The 21,815-nt window shown below is 39.3% G+C and overlaps 1 protein-coding gene across 2 annotated transcripts in view; it reads right to left on the bottom strand.

Annotated features, from left to right (window-relative positions):
• Nucleotides 1-21,815, bottom strand: part of DAB1 (DAB adaptor protein 1) — a 1,267,144-nt gene that overhangs the window by 646,275 nt on the left and 599,054 nt on the right. For both annotated transcript variants that reach the window (XM_030913327.1, XM_010365734.2), the window contains one exon: nucleotides 16,439-16,512. The gene's annotated coding sequence lies outside the window, so the exon portion shown is untranslated. The remainder of the gene's footprint in view (nucleotides 1-16,438; nucleotides 16,513-21,815) is intronic.

Genomic DNA, 21,815 nt, shown 5'->3' with positions numbered 1-21,815 from the left:
ACATGGAATTAGGATCAGCCACAGCAGATGAAAGGTGTCAGTGTCAGTACTCTATGAGACTAGAAGCAGAGGGGAAAGTGGTAGGTGACTAGCATGGTGGAGGAAGCTAAAACTCTAAGATAGGATGGAGATGGGGTTGGATGCCATCAATAAATTCTCAATTTCACTGCAGAAATTCAGCACCAGGAAGACACAGACAGAGGAAGGTTGGGGTGGAGTTGAAACAGTGGGGAGGAGAATTGTGTGACAGTTGTGAGGAGAAGGAAAACTCAGGAGAATGGAATTCTCACCCATGGTAAGAGGAAGTCAAGAGATAACACCTAAAATTGACAAATCAAAAAATAGCAATGTAAGTGTGTTATTTAGAATGGAGTAAAATAACAGAAGAAAATGTTAAAATAATAAAAGTTTCAGAGTGGTGGGTATGTGGGAAGTAAGGAATTGTTATTGTCTGACAGGAGTCATAGTACTATGTGTTTTAAATGCATCATACGGATACTTTTTAAAAAAAAATTTAAAGCAAACAGAATGTACTAGATTAAACAGTAGTTCTTATTATGCTGTATTAGGTAAGACCAAAGATATGATCAACATGGGAAAGGTTAGTAATATGATTTTTCTAAAGCAGACAATAAGTATTCAGTAAACATAGCTTATCTATATGTTTTACAGTTCAGAATATTGTTCTCTAAATTGGGTTCAAAGCCCTGTATCAAGTATGTCAGGATCTGAGCTCCGGAGTAGAACTGTCTGTCACTTTAGCTGTGCCTTGATGGAAGAGTAAGATCGGAAGCAGCTGTGTCCTGTTGTCTAACACTGCAGGCCTGGGGCTGTGAGGAGAGGAGAGGGCCGAGATGACACTTCTCATTCATGAATTCTCAAACTTCAGCATGCATCTGAATAACCTGGAGGGCTTGTGAAAACAGAAGGCTGGCCTCACTCCCAGGGTTTCTGGTTTAGTGGGTTTGGGATGAAGCCTGACTTTCTTTATTTCTAGCAACTTCCCTGGTGATGCTGATGCTGCTGAACCTGGGACCACACATTCAGAATCATTGGCCCAGTGTGTGGTGGGCAAGTGGACCACAAGGGCCGGCTGCTGAGGACCGGCTGAAGGAAGAATGCTGTTCCTGGAAAGATGTTTGAATAAGCTTTGTGCTGGGAAGGGAGGGATAGAGCGGGGAATCTAGGTATCCCATATGTTTTCTAAGGCTGGCATTGTAATGTCTTTTAATAATCTCCTTGGCTCAGCTCAACAATCCTACTTTAAAGAAATGTCTGATTCCCACAATTCTAATAATATGTGCCCAGAAGAGAGCCCACCGATGAAAGTCTAAAAAATAGATTCAATTATTCTTCTTCACTACTGAACCTAAGCTATGCCATTAGAGGAAGGCAAAGACCCGGAGTGAAACACACTTACATTTTGCCAGGTATCTAAGAAGAAAGAGAATAGGAACAAAGAAGCGGACCTAACCTGGGAATGACTGAACAATCTTTTAAATATGATTAGATCATATAACATTTGTCAATATTTTTAATGGTCATACTAATTTGCTTTGTCAGTCCACATTTTCTGTCTCACAAGAGTCTATTGAGACCAGAATTGCAAATGTAAACTTACAGTGTGCCATGGCTTGCGCATCCTGGACCGTGGGGTTAATTTAGGCAGTTAGCGCACAAAGGCAGGGAAACTGAAAGCAAGAAATCCTAGGTTCAAGACCTGCCTCTTTAAAGAAGACAGCTAGCATTTGACAGACTTTAAGGTCAGGTTGGTGTGACCCTGAAGAGTTAACATCTCATAGCCTCAGTGATCTCATCTTCAAAATGAAGACAATAATGTAAGATTTAGCATAGTACCTGGCACACAGCATTGTGCTGAAAGAATGTGAGCTATAATAGCAGATAAAAACAAGCTCTTTAAAGTCAGATGAGGGTTCTGATCTGGGCTGTTACTTAATAGTGGCTCCCTTGGGCAAGTTATTGAACCTTTCTAAGGTGTAAGTAATTGTGTTAAAATAGGGATAATAATATATAATCTTTTAGGATTACTCTAAGGATTAAATGAAAGCAAATATAATAGTATGCATATCCCTTGGCAATATTAAGCACCCAACAAATGAAATGATCACTACAGATATGAAACCTAACCCTCAAAAGTACTAGCTCTCCTAATGTGTAAAAATAGAACAAATATCTACCTTACCTTCTTCCAGATTTGGTTTGAGGCTGCAATAAGAAAGCTGAAAGAATGAAAAGAAAGAAAGAAACTTCATTCATTCAACAGATGTTTACTGCGCATCTTTTGTGTGCCAGGACTGTTTTAGGTGCCAGCAATATCCTTGTAAACAAAAAGGTATAATGAAATTCTTGTATTCAGGAGTTTATACTTCCCCCACTGGAATGGAGGAGGAAAAGAAGAATAAACAAATAAATATAGAATGGTGGTGAAAATGTTTTAGAGAAAAGTTAAACAAGGTACAGAGTATGGAGATATGGCAATGGGGTGGGGAGGGTATACTATTTTATATAAGGTGGTCAAAGAAGAAATAGCACATAAATGGCATTCGAGCAGAGATCTGAAGGTTATAAGGGGTAAGCCATGCAGATGCCTGGAGGACAGTCTAGATGGAGGGACAGCCAGTTCAGCATCCCTGAGATGGGAGCATGTTGGGAGTATTCATGGAGGTACAGGGGACCAGGCTGGCTATAGCAGCTGAAGGAGGTGAGGACACTGTGCCATGAATCACATGGGAACTGAATTGTGTCTCCCCAAATTCACAAGTTGAAGCCCCAACGCAAACGTGATGTTACTTGGAGATAGAGTCATTAGGGAGATAATTAAGGTTAAACGAGGTAATAAGGGCAGCACTCTAATCCAGCAGTTCCCAACCCCCAGGCCATGGACTGGTTGGTACCAGTTCATGGCATGTTAGGAACCAGGCCGCACAGTAAGAGGTGAGCGGCAGGCAAGCAAGCGAAGCTTCATCTGTATTTACAGCCATTCCCCATCACTCGCACTACAGTCTGAGCTCTGCCTCCTGTCAGATCAGCTATGGCATTAGGTTCTCATGGAAGTATGAACCCTCTCATGGGAGTGTGAACAGGGCATGCGAGGGATCTAGGCTTTGTGCTCTTTATGAGTCTCTACTGCCTAATGAACTGTCACTGTCTCTCCATCACACTCTCAGTTGCAGGAAAACAAGCTTAGGGCTCCCACTGATTCTACATTTTGGTGAGTTGTACAATTATTTCATTATATATTACAATGTAATAATAATATAAATAAATTGCACAATAATTGTAATGCACTTGCATCATCCTGAGACCATCCCCCTGACCCTGATCTGTGGAAAATTTGTTTTCCATGAAACCAGTCCCTGGTGCCAAAATGGTTGGGGATCGCTGCTCTAATCTAATAAAACTGGTGTCCTTATAAGAAAATGAAGACACTGGAGTACTCTCTCCCATTCTCTCCCCGAGTGTGCACAGAGGAAAGCCCACATGAGGCTGCAGTGAGTGGGCTGCTCCCTACAAGTCAGGAAGAGAGGCCTCACCAGAAGCCAAATTTGCTGACCCTTTGATCTTGAACCTCCTGTTTCCAGAATTATGACAAAATAAATGCCTGTTGTTTAAGCCTCCCGGTCTGTGGTATTTTGTTATGGCAGCCCAAGCAGACTGGTACACCGTGCTAGGACTTCAAGATGGGCTGTCATTAGAGGGCTTCAAACAAGGACAGGAGGACATTTGAAAGGATACTCTTCTTTTGTGTGTAAAATATGGGCACAAAGTTGAAAGCTAAGCAATCATTCAGGAGGTCCTTGCAATAATCCAGATGAACAGTGATAGTGGCTTTGACCAGGGTACTAGCAGTAGAGAAGGCAGTGAGGACTGTTTCAACCCTGAATGCAGTTTGTGGGTAGAGCCAACAAAATGTGCTCATGGGTGAGATATGGGGTGTACAAAAGACGGGGTGGGTCAAAGGCGGCTCCAAGATTTCTGACTGAGCACCTGGAAGACTGGAGTTGCCATTTACTAAGATGGAAAAGGTTGTGGAAGGAATAGCTGGGGCAGATAATCAAGAGTTTAGCTCTGAATTTTCTTGAAGTTTGAGCTGCCAGCAGACATCCAATGGAGATGTTTGAGGATACAGATGGAGTTCTAAGTTCAGGGGAGTGCTAGGATTGGAGAGAAATGTGGATGGATAATATAAATATGGATAAATATGGATATCATTAACATATGGGTGGTAGATAATGAGACAGGATCAATAAATTTAAAAAAGTTACCTATTTGTAAAGCTGTGCATAAATTAACTGGGGACTTTGCATATTCCTCAGTATGCAGGGGTTTTGTTTTTTTTTTTTTTTACAGCAATCTCACAATATTTTTCTTCTTTGTGCTTTACTAATATTTCATACCATTTAAAAATGGGATAAGATGAGATACTTACTATCTACTAATACTTTATGTATTTTGCTCTTCCCATAACATGTTACAGGAATATCTCAGTTGCCAAATCTACTGATAGGTGTATCACCTATGTCACACTTAACAATGTGTTTGGTATTATTCAAGCAACTGGGGAAATAATGAAAAAAATGCATTCCCAGCTTCAGTGAGTCATATATTTTCAATGGAGTATTGTCAGCATAATGATAAAGATATGCACAGGGAATCATGGAATCCCAGGGGAAAGGTAACTAATCCATTCTGTAGGAGCCAGCAAAGAATTCCCAGAGTAGGCACCACCTGATCTGGATTTGAGCAGAGTGGTGGGTATATGCAGGTGTGTGTAGGGGTAGCTGAGGTCATCATGCAGTCTGAGCACCAGCACAGGGCTGAAAGCACAGCTTGGTATGTGTATCAAAACCAAGGCAGGTTGGCGGGTGGGGGTAACACGGGAGGCAGCGTTGATAAAGACAGGATGCTGGGACTTAGACAAGCGCCAGGGTATGAAGATCTTCAGATTCCGTATTAGGGAGCATGGATCAACTTCAATCTTGGAAAGGAGGTAGAGTGTAAGAGGGCATTAAATGTTTTTAGTAAGGGGAGTGCTTACAAATTAGTAGTAGGTATCACAGACATCTTAAGGCAATAACAACAAATAGTGGAATACCTTTGTGTTATGAAGGTGTCCTCATATATAACTGATAAAGATAAAAACTTGCAAGGAGACCAGTCTTCAACAATAGGGAAATGACTAAATGAATTACAGTGGATCTACTTAATAATGGAGCATTTACTCAATGGAATATTATTCAGTTGTTTACAATGATTGTTACTGAGAGTATTTGGCAGCATAGAGAAACACTTTTGGCATGGGTAAAACAAACTAGGCTTTATATTTATATGTATAATCTGATACTAGTCATATAAAATGAAATATAAAAATGTATAAAGACTAGAAAAAATAAATATACCCAAGTGAGTGATGATGGTTATTTTATTATATTTTTTCACTAATTTCTAAACTCCATAGAATATGTTTAGATTAGTTTGAACATTAAAATTCATGAATACATAAATAATCAAAAAGGTACTTACAAAAACATGGCATTTTGTTACTTTTCATTAATAAAAACAATAAATCATGTGTGATAACTTTATTAGAGTTAAATAAGGAGATAAAAATCAGTGTTTATATATTTTTTCATTTTATAAAGTACATGTTTTCAGCAGTTCTGGGTGAGGAGTGCCAGAGGATATGGCTGAGATCTGTTGAGAATGATGTCCTCTGCAGTGGTGTGCAAGTCTCTGCTCTTCCCCAGACCCTACCATGCAAACCACCCTTCTCCCAGTGCTTAGATCTAGCACAAATGCTCTCATCATCATAACTCAGCTTAGTTTTAACCTCATCTCAATAATCTGTATTGCTGGAGGGAAAGGTCTAATGCTCAGGGTAATCACCTATTTCCTAATCCACAGGTATCAAAGACACAGTTCATGTTCTGAGGAGTCCGCCAAATGAACTGGACTTCAGAAGACACCAAAGCAGTGAAGGAAGAGGCTTGAGGAATACGTAGCTCACCAAATGGCAAAGGCAGGAAAGGGGATTCCAGGTAGAAGAAATGGTATGGAAAGAGTTGGATCTTTTCTTGTAACAGTCATAGGTAATCCAGTGTGGCCAGAAACAAATACAAGGGTGTAAGTGGTGTGTGTGTGTGTGCGTGTGTGTGTGTGTTGAAAGGTGGGGATGGAAAGAGAGGATTCTACAGATAAAGCCAGGAACTTTATAAAGAACTTTAATAAAGAACCATAAAGTCTCCAATAAGGAACTTTTCCAGTTCCAGTAGGCAAAGGGGAGCCTCTAAAAAGTTTTAAGCAGAGGAGTCGCCTTTTCATATTTGTAATTGAGAAGGTTACTCAGAGGGCAGTGTGAAGGAGGGTTTGGAAGGAGTGAGACTACAGTTGGAGCACTTTAAGAAGCTCTTGAGAAAACAATGTGACCATGAACTAAGGCAAAGGCAGCAGGTATGCCCTCTTTCATTCAATGAATACTTACTGAGTATGCGTTGTGTATTGTGCTCAGCACTGGGGATGTCTTCTTCTGAAAGGGATTACAGACAAGGTCCCTGCCCTCAGAGTGCTTACATTCTAATGTACTGGAGAGGGAAGAACATGTTTGAGTCTGTTTAAGAGACAGAATCAACAAGTACTCTAGAAACTCCCTTCAGTGCTGAAAAGACAAACCATACAAAGTCCCACAGAAATCACATTAGATAGACCATCTTTCTAAAACTTGTAATATTCATCCTCCTAATTGCAGATAAAAGAAAGGTTCCCAAAATACTTGGAATAGTCAGGCTTTAGAGGCATGGACTTTCTCTCCAGCATGTGAAGTTGAAAGTTCTTGGTTTTAATGGTTCCATCAAAGGCCACAGTCTGCAGAAGTATGGCGCTGGAGGAAGTAGAGGCTGTGGGCAGAAGATGATGACAAGAGACACAGGTCCTGTGTATTACAGGTTTGCTCTGTGTATCATTTGCTATGTGACTTAATGTGAATTACTCACCATTTGGGGCCTCAAATTCCTCATCTGTCCAAAGGGAAGCTGAAATAGATCATCTCTGAGGTTCCTTAGATTTCTAAAATTTCCTGATTCCTTTTTTTGTTAAAATGTCTAGCTGAGGGGTATGTTTCCAGTGAGGTGGTACACTCCTATTAATATTTTATATCTAAATGTGTTGTATTAACTTATGTTTCTATAACCAATTATATTTTGCCAAGTATTTTCACATATATATCACCTCTTACTCTTCACAACTTCTTCTAATTTCCTTTTATACAAGTAAGGGAATTGAAGCTAAATGAATGAGGGAGATGTCCCAAGAAACCAAGCCCACACAGCTATCAAGTGGCAAAAGGAGCCTTAAGTTAGATTTTCAGCTTCAAAGCAGGCCCTCTATCCACTTCAAAAAGCTTATTGCATTCCCCTGAGAGCCTATTCCCTTGTTCTAATCAATCCATGCTTAGGATATAACAACTCAAATAGGGTATTAGATAAGTTAAATGGGTTCAGCACTAAGGACTCACTAAAAGAGAAGAATGGCTACATTTTATTGAACCTAATTTGTGAGCCATCTGGGAACATTAACTTCAGTGGGACACCCAGAGCTAGTGTCCCCAGCTGAGACACTGATAAATAAAGACACCAGCATTAGAGTAACATTAGAGCCGCAGAGAGGTAAAGAATCTAGGGGCATGCAAGCTCAGGAGACTCTTTTTATTTTTCCTGAATGCACTTATAGAAAGAGACATGTTGGCTTAAATGAAGGCTGCTGTTAGATGAAATTCCTATAGAAATCTCCTTTGGAAGAATCATCTTGCAGCAAATTGGACACTCCCACAATGTTTGGTGTCTGAGTAACTTAATCTTGGTGACTGCGTTCAAACTCACTCCTGTCATTAGTGAGTTAGTGTCTTAATTTCCTCATCCTTAAAACATAATAATTATTTCCTCTAAGGTTGCTGTAAGGACAAAATGAGCAAATTGAGGCCTGGGAGTGGAGGTGGGATGGGTGAGTTAGGGTTAGCTCATTGCAGGGGAGCCAACCAGCAGAGCTTTCTGCTTCACACAAATCTCCACCTCACTCCCTTTCCGACTTTGATCTTACATTCTTATATACCTGACTTAGTCTAAATTCCTGGTTTCTCTATGGATAAAATCCAATGTTCCCTGCTGAAACTCTTTCCCAGTTTCCTTTTTTTTTTTTTTTTTTTTTTTTTTTTTTTTTTTTTTTTTTTTGAGATAGAGTCTCGCTCTGTCACCCAGGCTGGGGTGCAGTGGCTCCGCTGCTGGGGTTTACGCCATTCTCCTGCCTCAGCCTCCCAAGTAGCTGGGACTACAGGCACCCACCACCACAGCTGGCTAATATTTTTGTACTTTTAGTAGACATGGGGTTTCACTGTGTTAGCCAGGATGGTCTCCATCTCCTGACCTTGTGATCCGCCTGCCTCGGCCTCCCAAAGGGCTGGTTCCTTTTTTTCATAATTCAGTACCCCCAGCGTAATCTCTGAATGATACTTATTTGTCTATGATCTGTCCAGAACAGATACTCTCCAAGTCTGGTTGTTGGTATTCAAATCTTTTCCTTTGCCCTTTCATGATCTATCCTCTCATCCTTTATCCTTCTCTGCCTCCTTCCTTCCAAGAAGTGCTTAAGAACTTAGAGATCACCCGCTCAATTATAGGCTCCGAGACTTAGGGAAACTGTGAGCAGATGGCAAATTTCATCCACATAGGTCTGGGTTAGAGTCCTAGTTCAGCAATTCACCAGCTGTGTGACTATAAGCAAACCGCTTCACATCTCTGATCTTCTGCTTCTTTACTTACAAATGCAGATAACAATAACTTTCTCACATGTCCAGTGTCTGATTTATTATGATTAGCATCTGGAAGTGCTCGGTGATTTTTTTTTAAGTTATCAGAGCTAGGTGCTAGACATAAAGATGCAAAACAAACAAGAAACAATGAAAAAACATGTCTCAGTACTATAGGAAAATGTAAAAAGTGAGAGAAAAATGCAAACAGACAAATATAATGTACCATGTTAAGTGATTTAATAAAGAATCTCCTGTTCCCCAAAGGATATAGACATTCCATACAGGAGGATTGCTGATATTGTTTATCTACTGGAAGCTCATTCCCTGGCTGTTAGGTGCCTACTCTGAAGTTGCTTGTCCCAAGCAGTAGGGAGCCTGTGTTGACCAGGTGCCCTGGAGCACCTCATTACACATTCTGGCACCACTCTGCAATAACAAGATCCACTTCCATACATCTCCCCTCTACTCTACCTCTTTGCTCAGCCTTCTTGATCTGAGCTTATTATATATCCCCTCCCTCCCTCAAGCCCCATCTTCTCTTATCAACCCTAGGTGTCTCTTGGATCAAATTCATTTTCTCCCCAACACTAAAAATAAAAATCCTCATGTTACAACTCCATCCATTGCCTGGAGATAACATTCGGCTCCTCACACACAGGCAGACCTTCTCCAGCTGTGCCAGTTTAATCCTGTTCTGTTGCTTCCTTCATTTTGAATAGGATACCTTTGGCAGGTGAGGTGTTATGAACATCAGCGTGTTAAATCTTTAGTAGAGAATGATTCTCCTGGGCGTTTTTTGTTCCATTTCATTTTGTCCTAGATGCTGTCATAATGTCTGCTGATATCTCTAGACTTTCTCCATGAGTTCCTCGGCAATTCATTAATACCTGTGTCCCTCACACAAATGATACTTGAGCACCTACCATGTGCCAGATGCTGGACTACAGTATTTGTTTGATGCTTGTAAGATAGGCAGGATGTGTGCTGGGGGAGGAGAGTGGAGGAAAAGCCAGCTATTCAACTTTGGCTATTGTTCACATATAAATGTGTGCAGGGGAGCAGAATGAGGCTTGGTCATCAATGTGGATTTCAGCTGTCACCTTTTATCCTCCACATCTCTGTCTGGGGGCAATATACCTGCCAATTACAGAGATTTTTCTAGCCAGGTTTGTGCACTCACAATTGGCTGCCTATGTTGCACTTTAAGAATAAGATGTTCCTAGAGTTACCTCTTCTCTTTGCATGAATGCCCTCTGCTTGAGAGGTCAGGGGCTCTGGTCTTTGAATGTATAGTTACATGATTCATTCATAACAGTTTCATTTGTATATACTTAATTTAATCACTTGGCTGTGTTCCTTTTTAAAAGTCTCTTACTTAGAGCTTTTAGTTCCTCATTTGTAGTTAGATTTATAATAGATTGTTCTGTCATGTCTGTTTTTGCATTTGCTTTTATGTTAGTTATTAACTAGTTTAAGGAAGAGAATGTTTAGTTATTCTTTCATATTTCAGTGTTTTCGCTTTGTGATATTTTTGATATACAAGGACATTTTACATATACTCTTATTTAAAAGGAACCACTATATATTCTATTTCTTCAGCTTCTTCAGGAAACAATTTAGGCAAAAATTTACTATGGTAGATCCTGAATGGTATACAAATTTAGGTTATTACTACTTCAAGATATTTATTTTTATTAAAAAATGTGTCCTGATTTGTCGTTCCATTACGAATTCTTAAGCTGAACACTGGTCACAATTTGAACTTCCCTAACCTAGGCTTGGGCTAATCCGAGATTGGGTAGACGGATTCAAGTTTCAAGGACCTCAAACATCTAGGGCTGCTCAGGTTTCAGTGGACTCAGAGAATGTCTGAAAATAGGCTGGTCAACGATTAGAGTGACCATTTCACAACTGAGAAAACTGAGGCCCTTAGAAGCTAAATAAACAGATGCACTCTGTGGTGACCAGACACAAACAAGGGTCTTCTGATTCTAAATTCTGTGATTTCCTCTTTTCCCTCTATATCACCTTGTGCCTTATCAACATTCAGAATCAAGGCATTATCTTCAAAAGGCACAGGGAGGATGAAGAGGAAACAAGTATGGCAAAATGAAATGCTCAGAAGAGCCTCTCTAGCATAGTACTACTTACAGGGTTAATTTTATGAGGAGCCTGATTCGGAAGTTCAAAAAAGGTGAGAAACTAGAGAGAATGAACTGGAATGGGTGAGGTCTGTGGCAGTGAGAGGTGGTAAGAGGCTTTAGGGCTGAGAGGGGCACAAGTCCAGAAAAGAAAGTAGGATATCTCAGGGCTGAAAAATATTTTTGGATTACAAGGTTAATTTCTTTTTTGCTGTATTACAGAAAAGGGAGTCATAGAGAGAAGCTAGAAAATAAATGGGCTCCCTTATGAAGTAGGGAATTCTCTATTATAAAAAGCTCATGCCTGTCTGAATCAATCAGGGTTCAACCAGAGAAGCAGAAACAAGCACTTGTAGATGATGTATATGTGCATGCACATATGTGTGTCTACGCATATATATACACACACACATATATATACACACATGCCCACATATGTACATACACACATATATAATCTATTAGTGGTTGGTTCTGTTCCACTAATGAATAAATGAATACGTTATATAATATATATATTTTATAACTATATGTGCACTATTTATTTACTAGAGAGATTTGGTCTTATGCAATTGTGGGGACTGGTTAGGCAGTCTGTAAGTCTGTTGTCTCACATCTGATGCTGGAGCTTGAAGCCCACTGGGCAGGCCATTAGGAAGGGAAAATAGATTTAAAGGGGGAAATTGAGAGCAGTTCAGAATCCGGAAGCATGAGCTGAAATCCCATGAGAATGAATGAGAACCTTGGTTTTTACTGCTTCACAGCTTGATGATATGGGTGACCTGTAGAAGCCAGAGTCTTTTGTCAAAGAGCTAAGCAAACACATCTGGACATGGTCATGGAGAAGCCGAAGGAGAATCCAGGGAGGGGGAAAGCAGTTACAGGCCTACATGCTGCTTCATGCTACCAAGGTTCATCTGGATCCACAGATGAGCAACAGCATGTGAGTTATAGGATGACTGCCACCTCCCTTCTGTCCTCCTATATCCCCCAAGTCTCCCTGTGGCCTACCTAACTGAAAACATACCAAGAAACCAGATTCTCGGTAATGTAACTCAATCTAGTTACATTGGTATATTACAAAGCTACCATGCTATTCAGGAAGGAATATTGTAGCTGGCAGAGGGCTGACTGAGATGCTCTCTGGAGGCCCAGGAGAAGCTTAGAAACCTAACAGGCCTTCTGACTGTTTAGCAGTCAGTTCCTTCTCCAGCCAGGGAGGGTTCCCTGTGCACCCAGGGATTTGGCTACTGTCAGTGTCTCTGTCCTTAGGAATTTTCATTTTATAAGCCCAGCTATAAAGTAGGAAAGAGTCTCTTCAGCTTCTTCCTTCCTTGTTGTCAAAAAGATCAACATATCTGTCCTTTGCATTTTAAAAATTTACAATAATGTGTTTATTATTATGAGCAGTAATAACTGCTAACATTATAAGTCAAGACTATGTAATGTTCCAGACCCTTTCACATGCATTATTTTGTTTAAGTCTTACAACAGTCCTCTATGGAAAGTATTATTGCTACCTTCATTTTCCTGATGTGAAACTGAAGCTTAAAGAGATTGATTTGCTCAATGTCAGACAGCTGTTATGTCTTGGGGCAGAGATTTGAATCTAAGACATTCAGCTTTGAAAAGCAACATCACCACTGCCACCAAAAATAACAGAGAAGAAAGTGGAAATTACCACCTGGTTAAGAGCCCTCTCAAAGTTTTTACAGTTGGGTCCTGAATATCTAGACTCTCCTGCTTTCTTTCAAATTGGAAAATGTATGATTCTATAAGAATGAAGAAGAAAAGTAGAAGGGTAAGTACAAGTAATCTGGAAAAATAAAAATAAAGAGTCATATAGGAGGCACTAAAGGGAAGAATTGAAGAAAGGGGAGAAAAGGAAAAACAGCAGGAAAACATTTTCCTGTCTTATTACCATCTTATTACCCAAATGGGAAAGGCATACTATCTCACCTACGATGGCTGCAGATGAATATAAAGATGGACTAATTAAAACAATACAATAAATGAATAACCAATGGCTCAATTATGCCAATTGAAGACTTTCAAGTAATTCTAAAAGGTAATGGCAAAAAAACAAAACAAAACAAAAAACCCACAAAAGAACACTAAGGAATGAGGATAATTGCTTTAGCAACTATTCAGAATGCATTCTGAACCTTCTCAGGACGGGTCCCTGGGCTACTACAAGGGTGGCTAATGAGGACAGGCAGGTAGACTACCATGTCTAGGACACAACAATAGCATGAAAGCCTTTGAAAATCACTGAATACAAGCTGTTGTACAAAATTCTGGTTGCTGAAAACATACCAAGAAACCAGATTCTTGGAGGCGAACATCCAGGGTTCCCACCTTCTCCAAGGGTAGGCTGGGCATGGTGGCTAATGCCTATAATTCCAGCACTTTGAGAGACTGAGATAACAGATTCGCTTGAACCCAAGAGTTGAAGATTACCCTGAGCTACATAGCAAGACCCTATCTCTACAAACAAATGAAAAAATTAGCTGGGTATGGTGGTGTCTGCCTGTAGTCCTAGCTACCTGGGAGGCTGAGGTGGGAGGATCGCTTGAATCCAGGAGGTTGAGGCTGCAGTGAGCCAAGATCATGCCACGGCATTCCAGCGTGGGTGATAGAGTGAGACCCCATCTCAAAAAAAAAAAAAAAAAAAAAAAAAAAACAGAAAACAAGCCCCAAAATACTCTGGTTGCTGAAGAAATGTAACAGGCCAAGTGTGTTTCTCTCTAACCAACTGTGGCTCAGCGCTGCTGTATGCAGCTGATCTTCTGTGGAATGTCTGCCTCGAACTCTTCTCGCCCAGCATAGACTGCTCATCATTGAGGTCCAGCTCAAGTAGCACCCTTTCTCGGCACAGTTCCAAGCATTGCTCTCCTGGGCTTATTTCTGTCTGGTCTATATGATTATTGTTTACCCATTGAGCTCCTTGTGGGGAGAGATTGCATCTTCCTCTTTTTGACATTTCCATTAATGACAGTACAAGCACCTAGGGAACACTCTGAAGTGTGGAGTCACTGTATTGCTCCCTATTCTACATGCTTGCCACCAGGGCTACTGAAGCATGGAAGTTCTTCCTTGCAAAGGACTCTCAAAGCTCTCTTTTCTTATCTCCACTGACACTGCCCTAGTTTACTTCATCATCTCTTTCTAGGAATAAATGAATAACCTTCAAACATCGCCTCCACTACCTTCAGCAATGCATGATTTTATCAATGATGCACCTTCAAATAAATGATGTGTCTCCATTTCAAAAGCATAGGATGTTTTCCAGTTGGAGAGGTGGTAACTCCTCGGGACTCCCCCGGAGGCGAACATCCAGGGTTCCCACCTTCTCCAAGGGTAGGCTTCACTTACTTATTTTCTTTTTCCCCAGACCACGTAAATAATGTCTTCCTAGAGAAGTCCTCAGGTCAACATTTGCTCTTCCTTCTTTGGCTTGCTGATTCACCATTCCTAATTGAACAAGCCAGGAGGTACTACCGAGCCCCTTAACCTTGACCCAAGCAAGAATGCAGACCACTGAGTTTCCTCAATGTTTGAGAATGAATACTTTTAAAACAGAATATACCAATAGGTGATAAGGATACCACACACCCAGATGCTATTTCCTTCCTTCAAAGCTCTTTTGGCACATTGATCTTCTTAACAATCACAGAAGATAGATATTGTTGTTCCTACTTTATAAATCATCCAACAGAGGCTGGAAGGACTATGGTGACTTGGATACAGCCTCACAGGGGCCTAATGGCAGAGTTCAAATTAAAACATTGAATTTCTGAGTCTAGGTAAGGCACAGGTATGAGAAAGCTTACATTGCTCTCAATGCTTACTGATTTTAAACTTTTAAGTCATCACAAATCTATACATTCTCAACCTCGGTCTATAGGCAGAATGCATTAAAGAGATTTATTAGACAGGCAATCTAGAAAAGATGACTGTTTTTAGAAGCTACTGCTCCCTAGTCCTCCTTAGGTAGAAAACCTTAATTTGTCTTCCCAAATTCCCTCTACCTCAGAGAATAGCTTTGTGGATGGAAAGGCAATAATAAAAGATCAAACTCAGTCCAGCATCAAATTATCAGCCTCTTCTCTCTATTGCTGCAAATTACAGGTTTCCCCTAGGTCCAGCAGTTATTTACATGGTGAAGTTCATCTGAATAACCTGGCCCGCCTATGGTGGTGGTGGGGCGGAGGGAGGAGGCAAGTGTCCCCCCACCCCAACCCCATTTCTCATTGAACTCTACTTATTAGAGGAGGCTGGGGTGTAAATCAGCTTAACATGTCAATAAGCCACCAAGGAAATACAAAAATTGACAGCTGAGGAATCCCAGCTCCCAACTTCCTCCACTATAGAAACCCTCAGTAAAAAGGTTTCTCAGCTTCCTCACCAGGTCACTTAAATGAGTAGTGACATTCGAGTCCCTCAGAGTAATTAATTTCCTCTGTCTCCAATAGCTTCTCATATTTTAAATGAATTTTTACAAGTCTCAGATCCTGCAGCCTCCCTGCTCCTTCTCCAGTCCTGTTGTTCCCCAAGGTACCATAACAAATAGCTCCCACTCATATTTGCCTTGCAAACTCACATAAACTGGAAATGATAAATATATCATCTGGGCATTTAATGGACCATTGTTTAATTTTGTATGCTTGTCTGGCTGGGGAAGAGATGAATATTACCTTGTGGAGAATAAGATTTCTATTCCATTTAAGGGGGGGTTGGGGTAATCTATGGCAGAAGAGCAATGCTCTGTTCACCCTAATAGGCAGTGCTGCTAATTAAAAGTGTTGGAAGGGACATCCATCCACCAGTCTGTGATTCATTCAGCATTATCCCCAGTAAACAAGAAATAGATATTGGAATGAATGCTTCTAATTTGTCAAAAGGATAGGCGTTTTCAATTGTGCCTTCCTGGCTTCTGTATGAAGTACATAATTCAGTGTTGCCATCATTTAAAAGTTTAGGACGTCAAAATAACAGTACTTTCGCTTTGTGCTCATAAATCTCCAAGCCTGTTTTCCATGTTTCTGCATTTATCTTGCATATTGTTGGACTTCATTTTCCACAGTTGAGAATAGTTTGCTCTGTTGGTAAGTATATTGAAATGGGCAGTGGGGTGGAGCGGTACATTTAAGAAAGAGAGCTAACACAGTTCTGTTGAAAATCAAGCCCATCTGAGATGATCTATTAGAATTGGCTAAAACAGAGGCAGGAAAACCTAAGGATCCTAATGACATTTTCTAGGTACTTAAAGAAAAGACAAAAGAGAATCAATATTCTCTTCCTGTAACCATAAACACAAAGTCGACTAGAGAAAAGCAACCCGAAGCACTAATTCCAAAGGCTCCATGAACCCTCTGATGTGTTTTAAGAAGGAACACAAAATACAAAAGCTACCACTTCGAGAGAACCCAGAGATATTTGTGGGAAATTTTCCCAAGGAGAAAGATATATTTACCCTTGTGTTGTGCAAAAGAGTTCTTCAATCATGAAGACTGAGAGTCAGGGCTCACCACCATGTCTTCCTGAGTGCTGAAAACAAACAAAACATGATATTAAAAAAGTAAACATTAATTATTTAATGGTCTTGTTTTTCTTCTCTCTCAGTCAAGAAACATTTACTAACTTCCTCCCATACACCAGGCACTGGGAATAGAGAGATGGATAAAATAAAAATACAACTGACAAAAAAGTCAACAAATACAGACCACTGTGCACGAGGCAAGAGGTAGTCACAGAATGCCTCTTAGAAGAGAATCAGGATATGTGTGTCTGTTTGTGTCTGAGATACATACATATGTACATACATACATGTCTACACATACACAGTATAAGAATTTTTAAAGAACTTCCCCACATTTGTAATTCATCTGACTTTCTAAAGGGCTTGGGCTCTCTTGCCTTGAGATCAGTAAACAGGCAGGCACTGGAGAAAATGTTGAGTCTTAAAAGCGATCAGACCCTTTAATCTGTAATTCAGCTTCTGCATTCCTTCTTCTTTGTCTTCTTTTTTTTAAGAGACAAGGTGTCACTCTGTTGCCGATGCTGAAGTGTGGAGTGCAGTGGCGGAATCATGGCTCACTGCAGCCTCAACCTCCTGGGCTCACGTGATCCTCCTGCCTCAGCCCCTTGAGTAGCTGAGGCTACAGGTGTGCCACCATGCCTAGCTAATTTTTGCATTTTTTTATAGAGACAGGATTTCACCATGTTGCCCAGGCTGGCTGGATTCCTTCTTAAGGAAACAATTATGAAGGCAGACTGGTATTTATGCACAGGGATATTCATCATAGGGTTATTCGTAAGAGGGAAACACCCCACAGAGGAATTTTTAAAAAGTTGGTATTTCTGCGTAGAAGAATAATATGTACATATAAAAACAAATTTTTAGATGTCGAGTATCTAGAAAATATATTTTGTATAATGTAACAAAATTGTTGATAAGTTTAAGCTTATCCATGGGTTGGTCCTCAAAAATAACAGTGGTCATCTTTGGAATACGATTGCAGGTTATTTTTCCCTTGTTTCTTTAGGCTTTCCAAATTTTCTACAGAGAGCATGCATTATTCTTCCAGACAGAAAAGAGGCAAACAGAAGTTCCAGCTCCAATATCACAATTTCTGTATCACTTCTCTCAATTAGTTGGGGACTCCCTATTCCCCAGGAATACCTCCGTTCTGAAGGTAACACTGCATTGGAATTATCCATTTCCATCTCTGCCTCCCATGGTTGCGAGTGCCTCTGATGACGTTTTTATGCCTTATTAAACTTTGCTTCCCATGAACCTAGTCAGAGACTGGCACAATTGTCATTCCATCAATGTTTGCTGCCTAAGGGAGGAATGAGGGTGTGAATGAATGAACAAAAGAATTAATTAATGAAATTGACCTGACGAAAATTATACTAAGAAAATTGTTCATTCAAAATAATCAGTGACAATAAAAAGTGATGTTCCATTTGGATTCATAAAAGATACAAGAAGATGGAAAGCAGGAAGGCAGCAATTTTTCAGAGCACTCAGTAAAACAAAAAACAGATCTTATGGTTCAAAATATATACACACACAAACTCAATAAAATAAAATATCACAGCCTAGTGATTTTCCAGTGTATTCCAAGACCAAGAATCTGTTTAAGGCAGGAATATTTATCTAGTAACAATATCCCATTACAACAACTCAGTTATTTTACACATTTGGAGTTACATATATATAAACTAAGTAGAGGCTTATTATTAGTTTTAATCAGAAATGAATGGTTGACTCCCTGTTCAAGGGAAAAAAGGTTACAGGATAGATTATTGTAGTGCTTTTTAGAAATTCAACTTAGTCTACTCATAAAACTAGTGATATATAGCCAGGGTATTAATATACAGTTATATTTTTCTGGAGGTAGACCTGGTTTAATTCCCATTTTTGTCTTTTAAGAGTTAGGTAACCTTGAACAAGTTATTTGACCTCTGTAAGTCTCAGTTTTCTTGTACATAAAGTGGGATAGTAAGTCCAACCTGACAGGGTTATTGTAGAAAACAAACAAAAAAATGACAGAAAGCATGGAATTCAAAACAGGCTTCAAGTTCATATCTTTTTATGTAAAGACCTGGAGCTCTTAAACACACATCGATCTTCCTTTATATTATATGCCATAAAGTATGCTAAGCACTCTACAAATATTTTCTCATTTAATCTTCATCATATTTGGTGTTAGTGAAACCACCTTTGCAAAAATCATATCAGTGAGAAAATTACGGCAGTGAGGGTGATCTGACCTGACCAACTCTCTTCTTGCCTTGAGTCTTCAAGTTGCCCTTCATTATTTCTGGGCTTAAACCAAGGTCACTTTGGGAGAAACTTAATTTATAGTTTAAATGATAATAGCCCTCCCAAATCCCAACCACCTTTTAAAGCTAATGAGAAACCAGAAGGCTAGGAGGATAGAGAAACCTGAATTTTGCTAAGGTGAAATCATTGCTAGCCATTATTCAAAGTTCACAAGATATGCAAATTCCCCAGTTACTCCTGCAGATAACATCACTATTGCAGAACCTAAGAATGGCCTTTTGAAATAACTTTTCAGTTTTTTTTTTTTTTTTTTTTGCATGTCTGATGACCTGTGGCTCCACCTGGACCCAGCAACCATGTCTGTGACCTCACCTGTGACCAGCACTGCAGAAGGACCATTTCTCACACCCATATGATTGTACCCCAAGCAATCAGCAGCAAGCACCCATTGCTTTAGCCACCCCCACCCCTTCCCCAAAACTACCTTTGAAAAATACTGCCCCAAAATGCTCTAGGAGGCTGATTTGAGTCAGAATAAAATCCCAGTCTTCCGTTAGCTGGCTCTACATGTAAAAAACTCTATTGCAATTGCCCTGCCTTGAAAAATTGGCTCCATCTGGGCAGCATGCAAGAATGTAATCATTGTGTGGTTACATTAGGAAGTCCTGTTTTCTACTTTATAATCCTTCTGATTTCTGTAAAATTGGAAGAAATGTCCCCTCTTTCATTTCTTATTTTAGTTAATTCTTCTCTCATTTTTTTCTTAATCTAGCTAAAGATTTGTAAATTTTGATCTTTTCAAAGAACCAACTCTGTTTCATTTATTTTCTCTGTTGCTTTTGCATTCTCCATTTTATCTTATGTTTCCACTTTAAATAAGAGAAAATTGATGCTCAGTATTAAACACTTAATGAGTGTCTGAGCCAAGATTCAAACCCTGAATGTCTGGTTCCAAAACCTAATCTCATTAACCATTACGAAAAGAAGGCACTAAATCTGGGTTTGGGCACAGGCTCTGACTCACACAAAGTTCAGTTTACAATTTTACCTTGTTGCATTTTGTTATTTGGAATGCAACAACTTGAATTTTATTCCCTCTTAAATCACACTCAAATGCCTCCTACTTATTTTCTTATTAAATATTTCAAGCATGAACCTGAATATAGACATAATTATAACAAAAACCTATGTACTGATGCCAGCTTGGTCAGATACTATCATTCTGTCTTATTTGCTTCAGATCTTGTTTTTAAATATAAAACATTGTAGAAATAAGCAAACTCTCCCATGAATTCCTTCCCAATTCCACAAAGGTAACAACTCTCCTAAATTTTCATGCAAATTTTTCTGTTTCTAATACAAATTTGTATTCATAAACAATATATGCTACTGGTTTGCATGTTTTAGAACTTTATTTAGATGGTATCCTAACTGTAGGTATCCATTTAAAGTCTATTTTTTCTAATACTATATTTTCAAGATTTTGTCCATTAGATATAACTTTTTTAACATGTAGATAGTATTTTATCACATGTTTATATTTTAGCCTAATTATCCATATTTGATGGTATTTAGGCAGTTTCCAAATTTTGATAACACAAATAATGCTGCAATGGACAACGTATACTCCTTGGGTACCTGTGTGTGAGATTTATTGGTGGACTTGTGCCGTGGAGTACATGAGTACATGCATCTTCAAAATTATTACTTTTTATTTTTATTTTTTTTTGAGATAGAGTCTCGCTCTGCCCCCCAGGCTGCAGTGTAGTGGCACTATCTCGGCTCACTGCAACCTCTGCCTCCCCAGTTCAAGCAACTCTCTTGCCTCAGCCTCCCTAGTACCTGGGAATACAGGAGCCCGCCACCACGACTGGCTAATTTCTGTGTTTTTAGTAGAGATGGGGTTCGCCATGTTGGCCAGGCTGGTCTCAACTCCTGACCTCAAGTGATCCACCTTCCTCATCCTCCCAATGTGTTGGGATTACAGGCCTGAGCCACTGTGCCCGGCCTATTAGATAGTGCTCTACAAAGTGACAATAGCATTTATACCAATCTGGTGTTAGTTCACGTTGTTACCAGCATTTGGTATTGTCAGATCAGATTTAAACATTTTTCCAATTTGATAGATATAAAATATCTTATTGTGTTTTAGCATGTATTTCTCTACATGCTAAAATACAACAGTGAGATAGAACATTCTTCTGTAGTTTATTTAATTGCCCATTTAGGTTTTCCCTTCAGTGATTTGCTTTTCCATATGTCCATTTTTCTATTGGGTTGTTATAGAAGGGAGACAACACACACTAAAAATAAATAAATAAATAAATAAATAAATAAATAAATAAATATAAACAATAAAGAGAGAGTAAAACACCCAGTATGTCAGATGGTCATATGTGCCATGGGAAAACTGGAAGCAGAGAAGGGAAAAAAAGAGTGCTGAGGATAGGAGTCCCATTTTTACTGGGTTAGTTACGGAAGACTTCACCAGAAGGTGACATTTAGTAAAGTCCTAAAATAGGTGTGGGCACAAGTTATAGGAAGAGGATACTAAGTAGAGGAAAGAGCAAAACAGTAAAATGATATTATTTGACTAAGATATGTGGTGGTATATGGGGGTGTGTTATAATTATGTTCTATACTAAATTTATTTGCTTTCAATACCAACTTTTATGTGGGTATATATGTTGAAAATACTTTTCCTATGTGAACATTTTGTTTAAAATGACATATTAAACTTTAAAAATTTTAATGTAATGAAATATATTTAATTCTTCTCTCATTTTCCTTAAGCTAGCTAAAGATTTGTAAATTTGGATCTTTTTAAAGAACCAACTCTGTTTCATTTATTTTCTCTGTTGCTTTTGCATTCTCCATTTTATCTTTTTTTTTTTTTTTTTTTTTTTTTTTTTTTTTTTTTTAGAACACAAACAACATTTATTAAGTTCGCCGTCTTATTTGGATGTGGTTTGTTGTGCCCTGAAACAATTACAATTACAATTACAAACAATTACAAACATCAAAGATCACTGATCACAAATCACTGTAACAGGTATAA

Source organism: Rhinopithecus roxellana, chromosome 12 (genome assembly GCF_007565055.1).
Source record: "Rhinopithecus roxellana isolate Shanxi Qingling chromosome 12, ASM756505v1, whole genome shotgun sequence".
Taxonomy (NCBI): Eukaryota; Metazoa; Chordata; class Mammalia; order Primates; family Cercopithecidae; genus Rhinopithecus; species Rhinopithecus roxellana.
This window is presented reverse-complemented; position numbering and strand designations above follow the sequence as displayed.